Genomic DNA, 18,446 nt, shown 5'->3' with positions numbered 1-18,446 from the left:
TCTCGTTAACAATGAGTCGTAGAAAGGAAGCAGGGACATAACTCCAGGGGTGATACAGGGCTGATGTGGGGATGGTTACTTTGATTTTCCTATATCTATATCTTAGTCTTCCAACATCCTTTTTTCCATTAATTAAAATCCTTTACACTCATTTTATTTTGAGATTTAAGAATGCCCATCTAACTTAAGGTAATTATAGATACAGTTCCTTGAATCATGAAAAAGGAGCATTAAGGTTACAATACAATCTATACTGTAACACACACTGTAAAGGTTCAAATCACAGTTTGGCAATCTGCTGGCAGTGAGAGTTCCACTAAATCATCACATCACCTTACATTTCTACAGATGTGAAATTGGCATAGTGATGCTATTAGAATTTTTGAGGATTAAATGAGGTAAAGCGGTTAATAAATGACTGGCACACAGTAAGCACTGAACAAACCTAGCTACTAATAATTTTTTCAACTGTTACTTAATTTTGAGACTCACTAGCTGAGATAATACTGCCCTTTGAAAATTAATTAGGGTATAAAAATACATCAAATGAAAAAAAGCCTGCTTTGAATGAAGGTATTTTTAATCCACTCCCATCCCCCTGATCCTTATTAAATATTAAAAAAGAATAAAACAAAAAGAATCAAACTCTAAAAAGAAATAATCCAAATCTAAACCCCTGATCATAAAGAATATCTACTCAACAAGGAAACTGGGATAACACATGAAACTGACATAGAGTTCCTCAAAACCAGGAAGGATACAGACTCAGCTAAAAGCAATTTTCAGCCTTGAAATGCTCTACTAATGACCTCTGAAGTGGTAAGATCCAGGGTGGGCGAGACATTCTCTGAATGGGAAGTACCCCTGGGTCCTCCCCATTCAACCTTGCAGAACAGCAGGGGAGGTGGAAGCACACTTCCCAGTGATGCTTTAGCTACTATCAAAAAGTCTACAAACTGAAGGAGATGTGGGAGAATGAAACAGAGCAGAAGGACAGAGTACAGCATTGAGATCCAAACATTAAAAAAGTTTTCCTGTCAGTCTGTGATAGCTTCTTGCTGAGGGAGTTTATGAGACTAACAGTTGAATGGAACAGTGGAACAGTTCATGCTGCCTTGTCAGCACAATGTGGCAGAAATACTCCAACTAGCTGCTGGCTCACTTTCAACTGCAGGGTGTAACTAGAAAGAAAGGAAGAAGCTTGGAACTAAGGCATACATGTGGCTAGAAAAGGAAAAAAATAAAGACACAGCAAAAGCAAATGAGTATCTGATGTAAAGTGGCAAAGCACAGAAAGAAATTCTTGATACTCTGAAGTAAATATACAATAAGTTTCCAATGATAAGGAAGGTTTGTATGTCAGCATTTCACCCTCATCCTGCAACAATAGTTTAGCTATACAGAATTTAAGTTCATTTTTGTTCACTTCTGCCCTGGGCTAGTGAATGTTGTTTTCCAGCACACTGAACAAGCTAGGTGGCTCTTTGTGGATGACAACTTAAATCAGAAAGGTAAGTTCCAGCTTGTGACTTGAACAGACCAGACATACCATCACCCGCCCCACATGGACATTTCAACCCTACCATCCAGTTTTAAGACCACAGGACTAGGTATCCTGTGAGTCATTTATCCGTAAGTACTACCATGCTCAGTCTTTGTGTCCCCTCTGGCACTTGGGAATTCTTACTACTTTTTGTCTGTTTGTTAAGCTTACCAGGATTTCTGTTCATTTGGAATGGAAAAGGACCAGCCTACCACATTTAACAGAAAATTTTCACTCCACTGAATTCCAGTTTTTCTTATGCCTTAGTAGCTGCTCCTTCTCAGTCCTTTTTTGAATTAATTATCAACTGCTGACATGGTTCTATCTTGGTCCTAATCCTTTGGTCTGGGCTATTCTGTTGTTTTAGCTGTATATTTTTCTATGTGGACAAATGGAAAGGTTATTATAATTATTTTGAAAATTCTCTTCTCTTAAAGGCTATGACTATTCTCAGTGCTTACTTGCTACCTGGAGAGACGTTGTCTCCCAGAGAGATGGCGAGGAGCCCGGATGCTGCATGTTTGGTGATTATCCAAGCTCTCTCTTTTGCTCAAATCCCGTGAAGACATCATAATTTCTAGTTAAAGTATGTTTTAGCAATTGTGTTCTTTCCTCTACATTTTAGTATACATAGTGCTATTGTAAGAAAAATATTTTTACTGTAAAAAGATAAAACTGCAAAAAATACAGATAAGCTTTTTTAATCAAATAAAAATAAACACATAAATAAATCACATATTTCTACCACTAGGATATAACTGTTGGCATTTACTGACTATCATTTCAACAGTCTCTCTATGCTCGTATCAAAAGGAATAAATGGATGCAATTTTATAAATATTTTCTAAACATGCTTTAGGATTGTCACATTTAATTATTTAATTTGTGTTTAAATTTCAAAGAAGAAAAACAAACTGAAGGATAACTAATAGTCAATCAGAAGCATCTCTAAAGGGGTTTTCCCCAACATAATTACACTTTGAGGTCATGACTATCAATATCTTCACGAACCTATTGAGTATATCCATTTACCCATTGAGTAATGTACTCAAAGACAGAGTTCCTGAACTGTATTCTACCTATACTCAGAAAAGAGAGTGTTGTGCCCTCTTATTCAAGGGACTGTAAGCATCTCACACTTAAACCTCCAAAATGAAACTTTTGGTCTCCACCCCTAAGCCTCCTCTTCCTACAATCTGCCTATCTCTGAAATGGTAACTTTATTCTGTCAAGTGTTCAGGCCAAACAGCTTTAGGCATCTCTGTCTCTTTACTTTTCCCCTATACTCCAAATCCAACCTATCATTAAAATGTCAATTTTGTTTCCAAAATATCCTTTGAACCCAATCACTTCTCACTATCAACATAGTTACAATCCTGATCAACACTGCTTGCATAATTTATATGAACTATTGAAAAAAGCACATTTTACTGCAGTAGCATATTGTAATACCATGGTCCCTGTGCCCACAGAGCTTGCTGCAGATAGCAACTATACCTACTCTGGGTAGAAATACAGAGGATAAACAGACCTCAAGAGGAGTGTAGGCAATTAATTTTCAGTGTGTGATGACTGATAATTTTCTCTAATATGACAGCATGGACCCAAATCAGAAATTTTGTCAGAGATTATAAAATTTAACAAGAAGCAAACAACGTAAGAGAGGAATGCAGAGCAAAAGATTGACAACTGTGAAGATTTACGATCACCTATCAGTAAATCTCATGATAATGACTTAAGTAGAAATGAACCTCACAAACCTAATGGAATGCAGTGCAGTGGTATTTTATCCCTTGAAAAAGAATCTGGTGAAATACAGAGTCAGAAACTCAAACAGCTGAGTAAATATGAGAAGAGTGGCAACAGCTTACGGGAAAATTCAGAGAAAGAATCAGACAATTTAGAATGAGAAGATCTCGGAAAATGAGGAAAATACCGTACAGTACCAGAATAAACAGCACGACTGAAAATTTTGCTGAGGAACTTATGATGGTGATCCAGGACATGAGAACAGACCTCCCATCATAGAAACACAGTAAACCACCCATTTATGTTAGCTTCAACCAACCCCTTCACTGTGTGCATAGTGTACAAGCAAACAGATTTGCCTAATTTGAAAAATGGAGCATCTCAAGCAGATGTGTACAGTCTTGAGTCCCTTGACCCTACTGATTCAGAGCATAGGTCCAAACACATAGACACTTCTGTGGAAATTTTTCATTTCTGTCTGGAAGGTTACTTCATATTTTTGAGCACACATTTCAATTCTGAATTGTAAGGGGGGGGCTTTTTTGGAGTCCCCTCATTGTGTTGAAATGTTGCTCTCAAGATGTAAGAGTGTTCTATGCACACAATGCCAAGACCCAGCTTCCTTTCTGAAATAATTGTACCCAGAAAGCATCTTCACAGTATGAAATATGCTCCTATGCAATTATTTTTCTGCATGATCCATGGAGGTAAAGGCAGAGAGCAAGAGAGATACTATTTCCTATTCTGGATAATTTCCTCTTTTATCTATTTGCACAGCTCTACCCAACCAGAGACTGAATTTTGCTATTTCACACTGGTTAAGAAGACTCACTCTGGTAATGAAGCTCCTCATACACTAGTATATAAAGTGGTGTTCACCATAAAACACACCCCAGGGTATGTTTTCCTTGAGCAAATAAAAGCGTGTTGACTTTGCTGCATGACCTCCCTCAGGATCTGGTCAAAATATCATTCTTAAAGTATTTGTAGCCAGAAAATAGTTCCCTGATTGTTGCCATACAACCAAAGAGTCTTGCTGTTTTTAGGCCAGTCTCCTTTTGGACTTCATTCATTAGGTTCTGTATTCAAATGAACATTATATTATATTAAATTCCAGTTGTCCAACTTTGCAAACTCATGGAGCAAGAAGATTTCTTTTGCTATTGGTTCACATAAAGTCTATAGAAGTCCACTGAAGGAGGGTATTTTGCTACATTAAACAAAAATATGAATAATTATAACAAAGATTATAATTATAACAGAATTATATAGAAAATTCACAAACTTCTCTTACAGATGGTTCACATGAGTGCTTCCAATGGTTATGGAAGCCTAGAAAAGGGTAGTTCATAGGAACATTTTATTAGCATAGAATCTTCTAGTGGGTTCAGTGGAAAATGCATAGAGTAAATGCATAAAGAACTAGAGATACGGTAACATGTCTATGCCAGTGTAAACAAAATTAAGAATCAGGGTCAGTAGCTCTTCATATAATCAATGCCCAAATCACCAATCAAGTGAGACATTTAGATTGTGAGCAAAGAAAGGGCTTTCCTTTCTCCCAATGAAAAATAATAGCCTACAAGCTGAGTGTAAGTCAGCATATTAGCCTGTCCTAGAACAACACCAAATAGACTATATTGATAGTATTATCAGAAGAATTATATCCCAGCTTTAAAATAAAAATGTATATCCTGTACAAATACAACTTCATCTTCAGAGGAAGATAAACAAATCCATAGGCCTGACGATGCACAAGCACTGGAAGTTGCTTCTCCAATCTCAGTCACAGCTAACTCGGAAATGACAGCAAGCGCTGTGCACAGATGTGGAAGAGTTCCATGGGCCCTGTGCACTGAAGCACCGACTGTGGCATCAGGCATAAGCCAGTGTGGTTACAGCACCACAACTGCTGATGTCCCACAACCAGAGTCAGAGCTGAGTGTAGAAGAGGATCTCCTTGTGATGTGAGCCCTGGAAACATGACAAGCAGAAAGCTTTTTTCACCTCAGAAGAATTTCCACCAGGGCTTTAAAATTGGATAAATACAGTATGAAAAAAAAAGTTTATAGTTTGTCTTATTCATTAACATTGAAGAAAAAAAATACTGAAAAAATAATAGCTGAAAAACGTATAATATTTATAAATAATATGTCACTCATTTTTCTTCTGCCTGTGATGGGCTCACATATAGCATACCAATACATCTACCAAAAATACAAATAACAGTCATGTGAATTACTAAAAACATCCAGCTGAAGAAAGCAGAGAGCTACAGAGACAGCTGGGTACTACGAGGCCAAGGTCCAGGAGTCGGGAGGGCACACAGACATGACCCTTCTGCTGAATTTTTAATGGTCCTATGTTGCTGGAGAAAGAAAGATCAAGCTTTGACCTGCCAAGTACTAAGGGCCTTAAAACACAGTTAGGTGAAGTGGAGGTGAACCAGAAGGAGACGTAATCTAGCAAAAGCCTTAAAAAGCTGGCTAATTTAATACATAAAAAATAAAATGTGATGTATGTCATTATAACACTTTTGCAGCTTCTTTAACATTTACTAATTTCTATAGTCTCCATCAATATAATAAATGAGTAAAAAGATTCAATACTTCATTCTATTTTATTCACTCTACTTTGAGAACACCTTATGAATTTTCTCTTTTGTGCGTTATTATGGATTCATGGCATCTTACAGATTTTATATATTTAATTATCAACTATTGTTACTCTACTCTGAGTATTCAAATTATCACAGATTTCTGCTTAAGGAGATCACTTTGTGTTCATGTTTCATGGATCTTGGAAAATGTTCTTACTTTCCATCAGTAAGATATTTCAGATGCTCCAAGTTCAACCATGTCCTAAACATGATTTCTTGTAGCAAAAAAGTGGAAAATTTTTATTTATAATCATTTGATTTGTCAGGGTTTCTTATGGTGACATTGTTTCTAGGCCATTTTAGTAGACAAAACGAAGAATATTTTCAAATGAACTGATATTCACATTATTAATCTAAGTTAGCATTATAGAATTCCTACCAGAATTCTTTGGTTCTATACGTGTATACCTCCCTCTCTTGTATTAAAGACTGGATTATCAGCAAAGCAAATATAAGCACTGATTAGCTTTATGTGACAGTGTAAAGTGGAAAAGGATACATTGGGGAGTTTGAGATTTGCAAACGTTAGCCACTATATGTAAAAATAGATTAGAAAAACAAATTTATTCTGTATAGCACAGGGAACTATATTCAGTATCTTGTAATAACCTTTAACGAAAAAGAATATGAAAATGAATACATGACTGGGACATTGTGCTGTACAACAGAAAGTGACACATTGTAACTGACTATACTTCAATAAAAAAAGAAAAAAATGAATTCAATTAGTTTTATCTTATGTAGTTTATAATAACTGAGCTACAGGTTTCTCCAACCCAATAAACAAAGCCAGAAACATTTGCCAGCCACTTCCTTTGGCAAATCAAGGGTGAAGTCTAGGCAACTGACCTTGTACTGCTGAGCAGGTTAGTGCTAGCAAGATAGGAATGAGGTAAGGAATTTCTCAGAAAGAAAAACTTTAGTTTTAGAGTCAGATTACCTGTTTAATCCAAATTCCCTCACAAAGTAGTTACATAATTTTTATTTTATTGTGCCATTGAAACTGAGGAATTTGTTGCTAATAGCAGCCTATCCTAACCTAATTAAGGAGTGTGACAGAATGCTATTATAGTGGCTCCCAATGAACCTTGTCTTCCTGTGGCCATACTGCTATTGGCAGATGAGATGCCAACCTGGAGAAGAAGCCAGGCACTCATTCAGACAGCCAGCATCACAGGCCCAGACACATGAGGAAGATTAGATTGGACTTTCTCATCCAGCAGATAATAGCTACATGGATGAGAGTAGGTAAGACCGTTAGAAGAACCACCCAGTAAACTATCAGAATTATGAGATATAGTAGTAATTTTTGAGACTCTAAATTTGGGGCTATTAGTTATGTGGCAATAGATAAGTGATGAAAAATGTTTGGATTTTATTCTAAGAGCAGTGGGGAGCCATTGAAAACATGTAGGCAAAAAAAAAAAAAGTGGCATGATCAGATTTTATAGAAGATTAGATACAAGAGTTTGAATTTTTTAAATGAAAGTCTCAGCTGCAGGACAAATTTTGGAGTTGAGAATTACATTTTAAGCCAAGAGAATATAGAGAGAATATAGAGTATACAAAGAAGATCGTTCAGAATGAAGTTCATACAAACTAACATTTAACACGTGGGCAGAATAGAGTACCTGTCAAATTAGACTTAGACAAAGCAATCCATGAGGAAGATGTTATGGTGTCAAGGAAACCAAGGGAAAATGGTGTTTTTTTAAGGAATAAATCATGTTCAATGATGTTAAATTATCCTGAGAGGCTGGGACTAAGTGCTCTCAACTGACAGAGAAATTACTGTTTAAATTATCTCATTTAATAATATTTGGGTACCATCATATGGAAACAACCTATTAATAAATCCCTCTTGCATCATAAATAAATCTAACTACCTAGATTGTGAAAGAAAAAAAAAAAGGAAAGAAAAAAAAAAAGAAATAGTCTCCAGTTGGGCTTTGATGTTTGCCAAATGTGATGTCTAAAACAAAACGATTATAGGATTTTGAAAACAATAAAAGCTTATGTTGTATGCATTAATAATGGTATAATTACAAAGAATATTAGCCTTCCTTAGCTTACTGGTTCATCACAAAAACAATGGAAAACACACAGAGGAAGTTTCATAATTCCCATTACATCATTAAAATAATAGCTTAAAGTTAGTTATACCTAACACGCGTAGAGCTCCTCACTTTATTCCCAAGAAAATAATCCAACCTTTTAAAACTACTTTTCACTGGTTCTTGACATGTGCCATTTTAATTATTGATTCCTTAATATTTTCTAAAGGGAAAACTTGAATATTGTGCACAAAATTCTGAGAGAATCATGTTCTAGGAAAAGATTGCATCAACAAACACAACTGATGAAAAAACTCCAAATTTCTGTAATCCTTAGTCTACGGTAAAGGGCCAGACTCACTTGTGAGATATTTGACATCACGAGATATTTTTAAAAGATTTTAAATCTCTTTCAAAGATTTGGTTCTGAAGGCTTTCCTTGAGTTTATATTCCACAGACACTCTCAATTGATTTATCAAAGTAAACGCTTAGTAAATGAACAAGCATTTGAAATTAATTAAGCCTCAGTGCAACATCCATATTCTTGTGTCTGACTTTTATCTGTGCAAAGTGGCTTAGGGCAGTGTTCTCTGAACTGCTACTCTTAAAGCACTAATAAACCGGCCCTAGCATCCTCACAGCAGCCTCTGCCACGTGAGACATTATCTGTCTTTTACAGCCTGCATGAGGACATCAGGGATAGAGGGTGGGAATTGTTGTCACTGGCCAGGCACTTTCCTCAGCTACCTGCTCACCATCAACCTCCAGGTCAGAAAAAAATTTTCCTGCAGTCCATTCAAAGACATAGGAGCAAGAACACTTTCAAGTCCTGCCAAAGGAGAGTAACAGAGATCAGATAGATCCTCACTTGAAACTACTAAAAAACTGGGTAAGATAAATGAAAAAATGGTTTTAAGACGTTGGGTATCAGGCAATGAGGACAGTGATCCATGAGAAGTAGGAAACAAAGAAGCTAAGTCCTACAATTGCCACCACTTAATGCCAAATTTTCCAGGCAGCAGCAAAAGGAGGAACCAGCAGGCTCAAGGAGCAGAGGAGCAAGAGCTGAGAGTGTGGGAAAAACAGGTGGATAGAATCCATTAGGCAGAGTAGCAGAGAGGTGACAGCTGCACAGTGAACTCCAATCTCCTTCGTGTATTCAATAGAATACTGATAGGCTCATCAGTTCGTGTGAGGACACGAACTGAGGACAAAGGAAAAAGAAAACCACCTGTAAAGGTGGTGCCTGGACTAATAATAAAAGGCTAGGAATACTACCTATTCCTACCAGCCAGACTGAAAAATCCCACAATTCAGAAGGCACTGAGTATATTACTAAGAAGGGGTGAAGGGTCTCGAATTAACAGTAGGGAAAAATTAGGCCTAAACTCAACTCTACTCTTACTGCTCCTAAAACATCTTAAAGCAAAATCCAGAAGGGTCACACTACTTCCAAGAAACTTTGCTCCAGAACAATACTCAAGCTTATTTATAATGATATCAAAATATACAGCACAAAACAACATAAAATTCAGAATGACTGGCATTCAATTAGAAAAAAAAATCAGTAGACTTGCAAAGAAGCAGAGGAGTATGGCCCATAATTAGGTTAAACAAAATCAATTGAATCCGGCCCAGAAATAACATAGTGATAGGATTAGGAGACAAGAATATGAAGATCATTATTTTAATTAGAAACATGGAAGATATGTTCTTTAAAGTTTTTTACAAAGTTAAAAATTTCTAAGTAGAACTTCATAACTTCCAACTTTTTAAAAAAAATGCATTGAATGTGATTAATGGCAGATTAGATAGTTAAGGAGAAATTATTTGAGAATTTAAAGACATAGGAAGACAAACTATTAAAATGAAACTCAGAGGGAGAGAGAGAAAAATGAACAGAGCATGAGTTGAACTGTGAAATAACTTCAAGTGGCCACATGTAAGTGTAATTTTATAAATGAGACAACCATCTCCTCATTGTTTCCTCTCATGGTGGAAAGAAGGTATGAGAGCCCTAGAGAATCCTTTTTATAAGGGCATTAATCCCATTTATGAGTGCTCCACCCTCATGACCTCCCAAAGGGCTCACTTTCTAATACCATTATGCTGAGGTTAGGTCTTCAATATATGAACTGGGGATGGGGGAATATAAACCTTCAGTCACTGCACAAAGTAATCAAAAGGAAGAAAATAATAAAGATCAATGAGAAAAGCAAGGAATAAGAAAACAGAAAAGAACAAAAGAAAAAAGATCCATTAAACTAAAAACTAGTTCTTTAAGAAGATGCATAAACTTAAAATATTAGTTAGCCTTGTCAGAAAAGAAAAAATCACAATACCAAGAATGATATAGATGGCATCACTACAGATTCCATACATATTAAAGTAAAACAGGAAAATATTAATACTGCAGGCAAATAATTTGGTATGTTAGATGATATGGACAAATTTATTCAAAGAGACAAACCAAGCTCACTCAAGAAGAAATAGATAACCTGACAAGCCCCATACCTATTAAAGTAATTGAATTGGTAGTTAAAAACAGTCTCACAAATAGAATGCCAAGCTCAGATGACTTCTTTACTGAATTCTATTAAATACTTAAGAATGAAATGGTACAAATTCTGTCAAACATGTCCAGAATATTGAAGAAGATGGAATGCTTACTAGATCAGTTTCTGAGAAATCAGAGAAAGGCAAATCAGAACAATGAGGTATCACCTCACACCAGTCAGAATGGCCATCATTCAGAAGTCCACCAATGATAAATGCTAGAGAAGGTATGGAGAAAAGGGAACTCTCCTATACTCTTGGTAGGAATGTAGTTAGGTGTAGCCATTATGGAAAACAGTATGGAGATTCCTCAAAAGACTAAATAGATTAACCATATAATCTAGTAATCCCACTCCTGGGCATATATCCAGAGGGAGCCTTAATTTAAAAAGATACATGCACCGCAATGTTCATAGCAGGACTATATACGACAGCCAAGACATGGGAACAACCTAAATGTCCACTGACAGATGACTGGATAAAGAATTTGTAATATATTTATACAATGTAATGCTACTCAACCATAAAAGAAATAATGCCATTTATAGGAACATGGATGGACCTGGAGATTGTCATTCTAAGTGAAGTAAGCCAGAAAGAGAAAGAAAAATACCATATGATATCACTTACATGTGAAACCTAAAAAAAAAAAAAAAAAAAAGATACAAATGACCTTATTTATAAAACAGAAACAGACTCAGGCATAAAAAATCTTATGGTTACCAAAAGAGGAAGGGAGGGAAGGGGGAGGAAGGACTAAACCATGAGTTTGAGATTTGCAGATACTAACTACTATATATAAAATAGATAAACAAGTTAATACTGTATAGCACAGGGAACCATATTCAATATCTTGTAATAACTTATGGTGAAAAAGAACATGAAAATGAATACATGTATGTTCATATACGACTGAAGCATTATGCTGTACACCAGAAATTGAAACAACATTGTAAACTGACTATATTTCAATTAAAATATATATATATATACACAAAAAAAGTGTGATATTTAAATTGATCAGGGAAACAAAATAGAGATTTCAGAAATGAATGAACACAGCCATGACATCTTATCTACAACAACAATGGCATGATCTGCACACACACAAAAGATAAGTTGGACTTCATTGAGATTAAAATTTTTACTCAAGATTAAAAACTTAAAACAGTTAAGAGAATGAAAAGACTAGCCAAATGCTGAAAAAAAAATTTGCAAATCATAGATCTTGCATAGGATTTATATCCATAACATACAAAGATTTTTCACAATTCAATAATGGGAAAACAAACAAATTAATGTTTTTATAGAGATTGGCAAAAGTTCTAAACAGACATTTCATCAAAAAATGGACAGAAAATAAGCACATGAAAAAATCTTGAAGATTATTAATTATTAGGAAAAGCAAATTGAAACCCAAATGAGACAACTCCACAAGCATATTAGAATTAGATCAAATTAAAAAGACTTAACCATACCAATTGTTGGTAAGGGTGTAAAAACAGCTGCAATGCTCATATACTGCTAGTGGGAATGTAAAAAGGCATAATCTTTTTGAAAACAGTCTTGACAATTTCTGAAAAAATTCAAGATTAAACCTGCCACATGATCAAATCACTCCACTTCTAGATATATGCCTAAAAGAAAATAAAACTACATGTATATAAATACCCACACATATATTCAAAGCACATCTATTGTAAGAGCCAACAACTAGGAAAAACCTAACTGCATTGAGTCAAATGGATTAAAAATTGTGTATGTTCATACAATGGGATACCACTCAACAGTAAAAGGGACTAAAATATTGATATATGCAATACTGTTTGTGAATCTGACAATAATTAAGCCAAGTTGAAAGACAGGAAAATAATACACAGTGTATGATTCCACTTATATGAAACTACAAAATACAACTGATCTGTGGTGACAGAAGATCAGCAGCTGCCCAGAAGTGGAGCAGGACAGGGGAGTTATGAAGAGAGGGATTGTGATGAGGCATAAATAAACTTTTGAGGATGATTAATATGCTCCTCATCTGGATTATGGTGATGCTTTTCCAGATGTATACATATGTCAAAATATATCAAAATTTGCACTTTATAAATGTGCAGTTTATTGTGTATCAGTTATGTCCAGTAAAGCATTTTTTCAAAAAAGCATATTATTCTGAAAAGATATTTATATTAATTGGTGGTTTCTCTTAATTAGGTGTGGGTGTTCATCTTAAATTACCAAGCCTCTGTGTAAAACACCAGAAAGAATAGAGGGGAAGAACTGAGAAAAGTAAACTTAAGTTGCGGTGGTAATTAAATTTTAACTTGAAAACTGGAAAACAACAGACGGTAAATAGTCTGTGCTCACATAGAAAATTGTTTATGAATACCGTGGTGGAGATTTAGAAAAGCACTACGGCTCTCCTAAGAGTTTTATATTTCTGCCAAAGGCCCTTATGAACACTCTAGAGGAAATTTGTGTGAAATAAATCTAGGAAGGGGAATAAATGAAATGGTGTCTCATTCTTTTCAGTTTTATGATTTTCACTGTCCACTTTCATTGAATCCTTGGAAATGGCTGCATATTGAAGGGAGATGAGGTTATAATCATCTGATAAGAATCCGAAGCATAAAGTGGTAAAAGAATGAGAAGGACACACATGGCTCTTAGCTTTTTTTTCCCCCTGAACAAATCCTTTGTTTTTGTTTTGTTTTTTAAATACAATAGATGGAGACCCTTATCTCTATATTTTCAGGACCGCCTCCATCTCTAATCTGTAATTTGAGGCTAAGAGATCCTTTCAGTCTCAGAATTTAAACCAATTTCTGTTTTCCATTTTTATTTCAGCTTATGGAAAGTTATGACATTAAAAAAAATTCCCAGTAATGGTGAACAAGGGCTTTTGGTGTTTGTAGATATGGTGAGGCAATTGTTTATTTTGTCTTAAAATACCCCACAATGTATACAGTTTGGACAGAGAGGCACATGATGAAAGACTAAAAACCTGGAGCTAGAAGGCTAAAGGAGCCTCAAGAAGTTTTCAAATATGTGATCGGTTATCATTTGTCTTAAGACAGAAAACAGGACTAGGTAAAACTACATAACTAAGACTGTATATTACATACAAAGGACATTTCTGGTTCTCAGGGTTATTACTTTATAAAAATCCTTTAAAAACAATGAGACAGATAGAGCCAAATGTCATAATCTGTAAAAGGTAGTACTCCAGCTGAGTGACTGGTGCCCTGTCTGAGCAGAAAGCAAATGCCGCACCTGAAAAGCCCCATCTGAGATCAGAACTGTGTAACCCTGAGCCGAGTACAATGCCCTCAAACCTGGGCCCCTACTGGCAGGTGCTTTCACCCTGAGGCAAAGATAGCTGGGATTTTATTTGTCTGAGCTATTTTCAGTGTGGTATATTCAGAAGGCTTATGGGGAGGATAATTACTCCTCCATTGATTATGTGAAAGCCAATCAAAATATGAAAAAAAAAATCCATTTATACTAATGGCTTATTTATGTGACATTTTCTGTTTTTCTCTAATGGGAAGATTGTATAGATGAGGTTAAGAACAAGAGTTCCACGATTTTTTATATTTATTTCTTTTTATTGATTCACTCTAGAATGTAATATATCTATATATTCAAAATTATATTTACCTCAGGGAAGTTCTCTTATGTCCTGTCTTTGATTAGTTTGAATTTTATTCAGTTGTGTCCTTTCCTTATAACATAAATGGGGCACATTTTTATTCTTTTCCATTCTCTTTTCAGTGTTTCTTTGATCATTTTCATTTTTTTTTATAACTTTTTTTGTTGCATCCTGGAAGAAATCGATTACTTACATTATTTAATTTTCATCATTTAGTTCAACTGCTTCCAAGATGATTTTTAATTTTGTTACTAAGTTTTAAGATTTTTGTTTTATTTCTAAATTTTAACATTTTTGTTAAGTACTTTTCAAGTTAAACAGTAATACATGTTTAGTGCAACAAACACAACAATGCTATACAATTATCTATCATCTGCCTATCTATCTACCTACCTAGCTAACTATATTCCATCTCTAAACGTAAGTAAAGTTAAAGCTCTTACTCATAAACACAAATAAGATATATACAAAAACATACAGGTCTTATTTATAGCGATTTAACTTTTTTCTAACTGTAATAGGTATAATTAATACACATATTCACAGATTTGTGCTCTTTAACTTCTAATTTTTTTAAATGCTAAATCCAAAAAACTTATTATAACACACTGAAGAGCTATATAGCCTTCATTTAGACTACAGATTGTTAATATTACTATTACTTTGTGAGCCAGCTGAAGTAACTGGTAGGTATCACAGCCCTTCATCTCTAAAACACAGAACAAGGAGGGAAATTAAAAGAGCAAACAGAAGAAATATGTTATTGTTATTTTTATCTTGTGTTAGATTGGAATTTACTGAACCAAATAAAATGATCAAATTCAACAAATTTAACATTGAGAAAAAATACTGTAATCAATATTTAAATTTATTTTTTATGTCTCTTAAGTCTTCTTCAATCTGGAAGAGTCTCTTTATCTTTCTGGACACCAGGCCAAGTGTTATGGAAAATTTTCCTCAGTTTGTATTTGTCTGATTATTTTGTCAGGATTAGATTCAGGTTAAACATTTTTGGCAGGAATGCCACAAAATGACACATGTCTTCCTTAGAGCATCAGATCTCCCTCATTTTGTCCCTTTAGTGGTCATAAAAATGGTGATCGCTTGGTTAACGTGGTATCCACCGGACTGTGTACTGTAAAGACACTTCTCCCTTTGTTACTGAATATTTAACCTACGGGGAAGTACTCTGAGACTGTGGAACCATTCTTTTAACCCAGTGGTTTAACATCCATTGTCTCAATCAGTTTGCCACAGGGATAGTTTTCTTTTTATCTTGTATGTGGCTTGTATTTCCCCTTCCTTGAACTTCTGAAGCAAAGCCTTCCGGAGACTGAAACCTCTGATCTTGTCCAAAACCTCTGTCACCTTCCTTTTGATTCCTCCAGGGCTGTGACGCTGTTTCATTATTGCCCCTATTTTCTGCATCCCTCCTGCTCAGTGCTGGCCTTCATTCTCCTCCTCACTGTGTCTGCTGGGATGTTTGGTTCTGATAGGGCTGTGCAGCTGGCTCTATGGCAGTGAGCTGTGCATTTCACTACTTGCACGCAAATTCAATTTTGCAATATTTTGTTTCCTAGTCATATTGTAGGTCTGAGGCATGCATGGGTAGGTTTTTGGTTTTGTCTTTTTCCCTCTTCTTTATTATCTAGAGAAGGATGTATGGAAATATTCCAGTTTAGGTAGCTGCCATTTTCCTACTAGAATTGAGAAGTCCTTCTGTTTACAATGTGAAATAACCAGGATCTGTAAAATGTAGTAAATGAGATGTCTTAGCTGAGGGCATGGGATATCTCCTGAGGGTGTGAATGGATTTTAAAATATTTTCCTAGGGAGAGAGATGGGTAAGAGAGTGAGCAGATGGGGGAGTCACATAAAGAGAGACATAAATTAGGGACAAATAAAGATAGAAAATTTCAAAGAAAAAAAGAGACAGAAATAAAGTCACAGAATAAAAAAAAGTAACAGAGAAAAACAGAGAAGCAGGGAGACAGAGTGATTGGGAGAGATGAACAAAAGATCACCAGGAAATAAAGAGCATATGGAAGAAATATTATTATCTTTTCTATGTATTAGGTCAGAATTTCACGTGTCAAAAGTTTAAAAGTCACCAAAGTAAAGCCAATGAAACCAAAGTTGTAAAAGTCAGTAAAAGTTTATGATGCACATACCAAAGCGACAGTTCTAGAACCAGAAGCACCCACACCAAAACGGGGAATGAGGTTCAGGGGTATATTGTTACAAAGCAGCTTCCAAAGTGAACAGGCAGTGACTATTCTTTCGAATTTTCTTAAATGGTAGGGAATTTTTTGTGGTTACCTCATATCAGCTTTGAGAAACAATTTAAGATTACTTATGATTTCCAGAGGCATAAACAAGAAATAACTCAGGTCAAGTTTGCCTTACGAAATAAACCAAATTAAACTTTATATGACTAACCTGGTTTTGTCTGCATGGGGAAATGTTCAAGGCTGGTCTCTGTTTGTTTTTTTATTTTAGCAACTGAATACCTGACTATTTGACCACTTAATTTGGCAAAAATATTACCAAAAACCAGAACTGTTGCTTCTATAGGTCTTATGAATTTCTTATTTTTAGATGCCATCTTAACACTGCAAATCCTTATTTGGTAAATTGTACAAAGATCTGGAATTTTAAATTTCTGATTAATGTGAGTATAAAAAGGGAAAATATTACACCAAATATTTTACATTATTAACACATTGCCAAAAATTTGGAATGGACAGGAAAAAAAAAAACCAGATAATTTTGATTTCTAGGTGTTTCCCAATTGTTTTATAAAACCACAAATGCTGTTTATAGCCAATATCTGGAGTTTTAGGAGCTTCTCAAGAAGAGCATTCAGGCTTCACTGATCTTTACTCACCCTTATACTCCCACACTTAAGGAATTTTTCTGTATATACTAAAGTTAATGTTTTAATCAATGTATAGAATCTGACTTCTTTAAATGCTTCGATGACATATAAATATTAAGAGTGTGGGAGTTGATGCTTTTCTCTTAAAATCTTCTGCAATAAATGAACTGTACCAATCAAGTTTCTAAATTCTGTTAAGCATAAAATTTGTAAAGTTTGACTGTTTTAACCTAGGCAATACATTTAGGCTTTTTATTTTACAACAGCGAGATAGTATCAAAATGGCCCAGTGTAACAGTTCACTTAATTTGCCATGTGAAAAATACATTTAATATCTTTGATGAAAAGCAGCTCTATTAAACTGAATGGTCTTTTTCCTATTTTTAAATGTCTTAGCTTCTTACAATGAACTTCTAAAAATATCCCCATGCTACTGAATTGCTCGTGCATTAAGTGAACATTTCATTTACCATTTTACAGATAAATATACACATAAACCATGTTTTATTTAAGATACTTAGCTAGAGTGTGAAACATGGTTAAATGAGAAATATTTAATAACCCAATTTCAAAAAGGTCAGCTTTCTATTTTAATTCCTCAGAATCCATAAATTCTTGACATTGCCAGTGTTTAATGAAAACTTTATTGAATACTGTGAATAAATTAATGAATGATCTTGTTACTACATCACATTAAAACATCAATTGTCTCTCACACAGTCCCTGAAATTAGAGTCTTTATAATGTTAAACAGCTCTACAGCTCTGGCCCTCTAAGAGATTTTAATCCCTGTTCATATAATTTCTCGCCTGGTCTCTCTGCTTTTAGTCTTTTCTTGGTCCAAACCATTCTCCACATTTCTGCAAGTTAAATCATTAATCTGATCAATTTGGTGAAACAACAAAAAAAAAGCAACCTTCATCTCCAGGGAATGGTCTGATGCTCACAGTGAGGCCGTATGTTTTTCCAATTGGACATAAACAAGCTTCAAGAGCATAAACATCAGACAGAGTCACTCTGGGACCATCATAAAGTAAATAAAACACGGTCGCTGTGTAAGACACAAAACCCACACCATCACTGTTTCAGCTAAAATGAGTGACTGCTTCATCACCAATGACAGCTTTGTCCATGCTCTAGTCTACATTCCTTATTGACAGAGTTTACTGAGATACCCAAACATAGAACTGCCCCTTTCTGATAGCACCCCATATAGAGTGAACTTCTACTTCCATAAACCTCCCAAATTGCCTACCCAACTCTATCATAGGCTTTTCTTAACATCCCTTACTGAGACTTCCCCATGTGAGTGCCTCTCCATCCCCCACTGCGGCAAGAAACTGAGCTTTTCAACTAC

The sequence above is a fragment of the Camelus dromedarius genome, chromosome 7, assembly GCF_036321535.1.
Source record: "Camelus dromedarius isolate mCamDro1 chromosome 7, mCamDro1.pat, whole genome shotgun sequence".
Taxonomy (NCBI): domain Eukaryota; kingdom Metazoa; phylum Chordata; class Mammalia; order Artiodactyla; family Camelidae; genus Camelus; species Camelus dromedarius.
Note: the sequence above shows the minus strand (reverse complement) of the source record.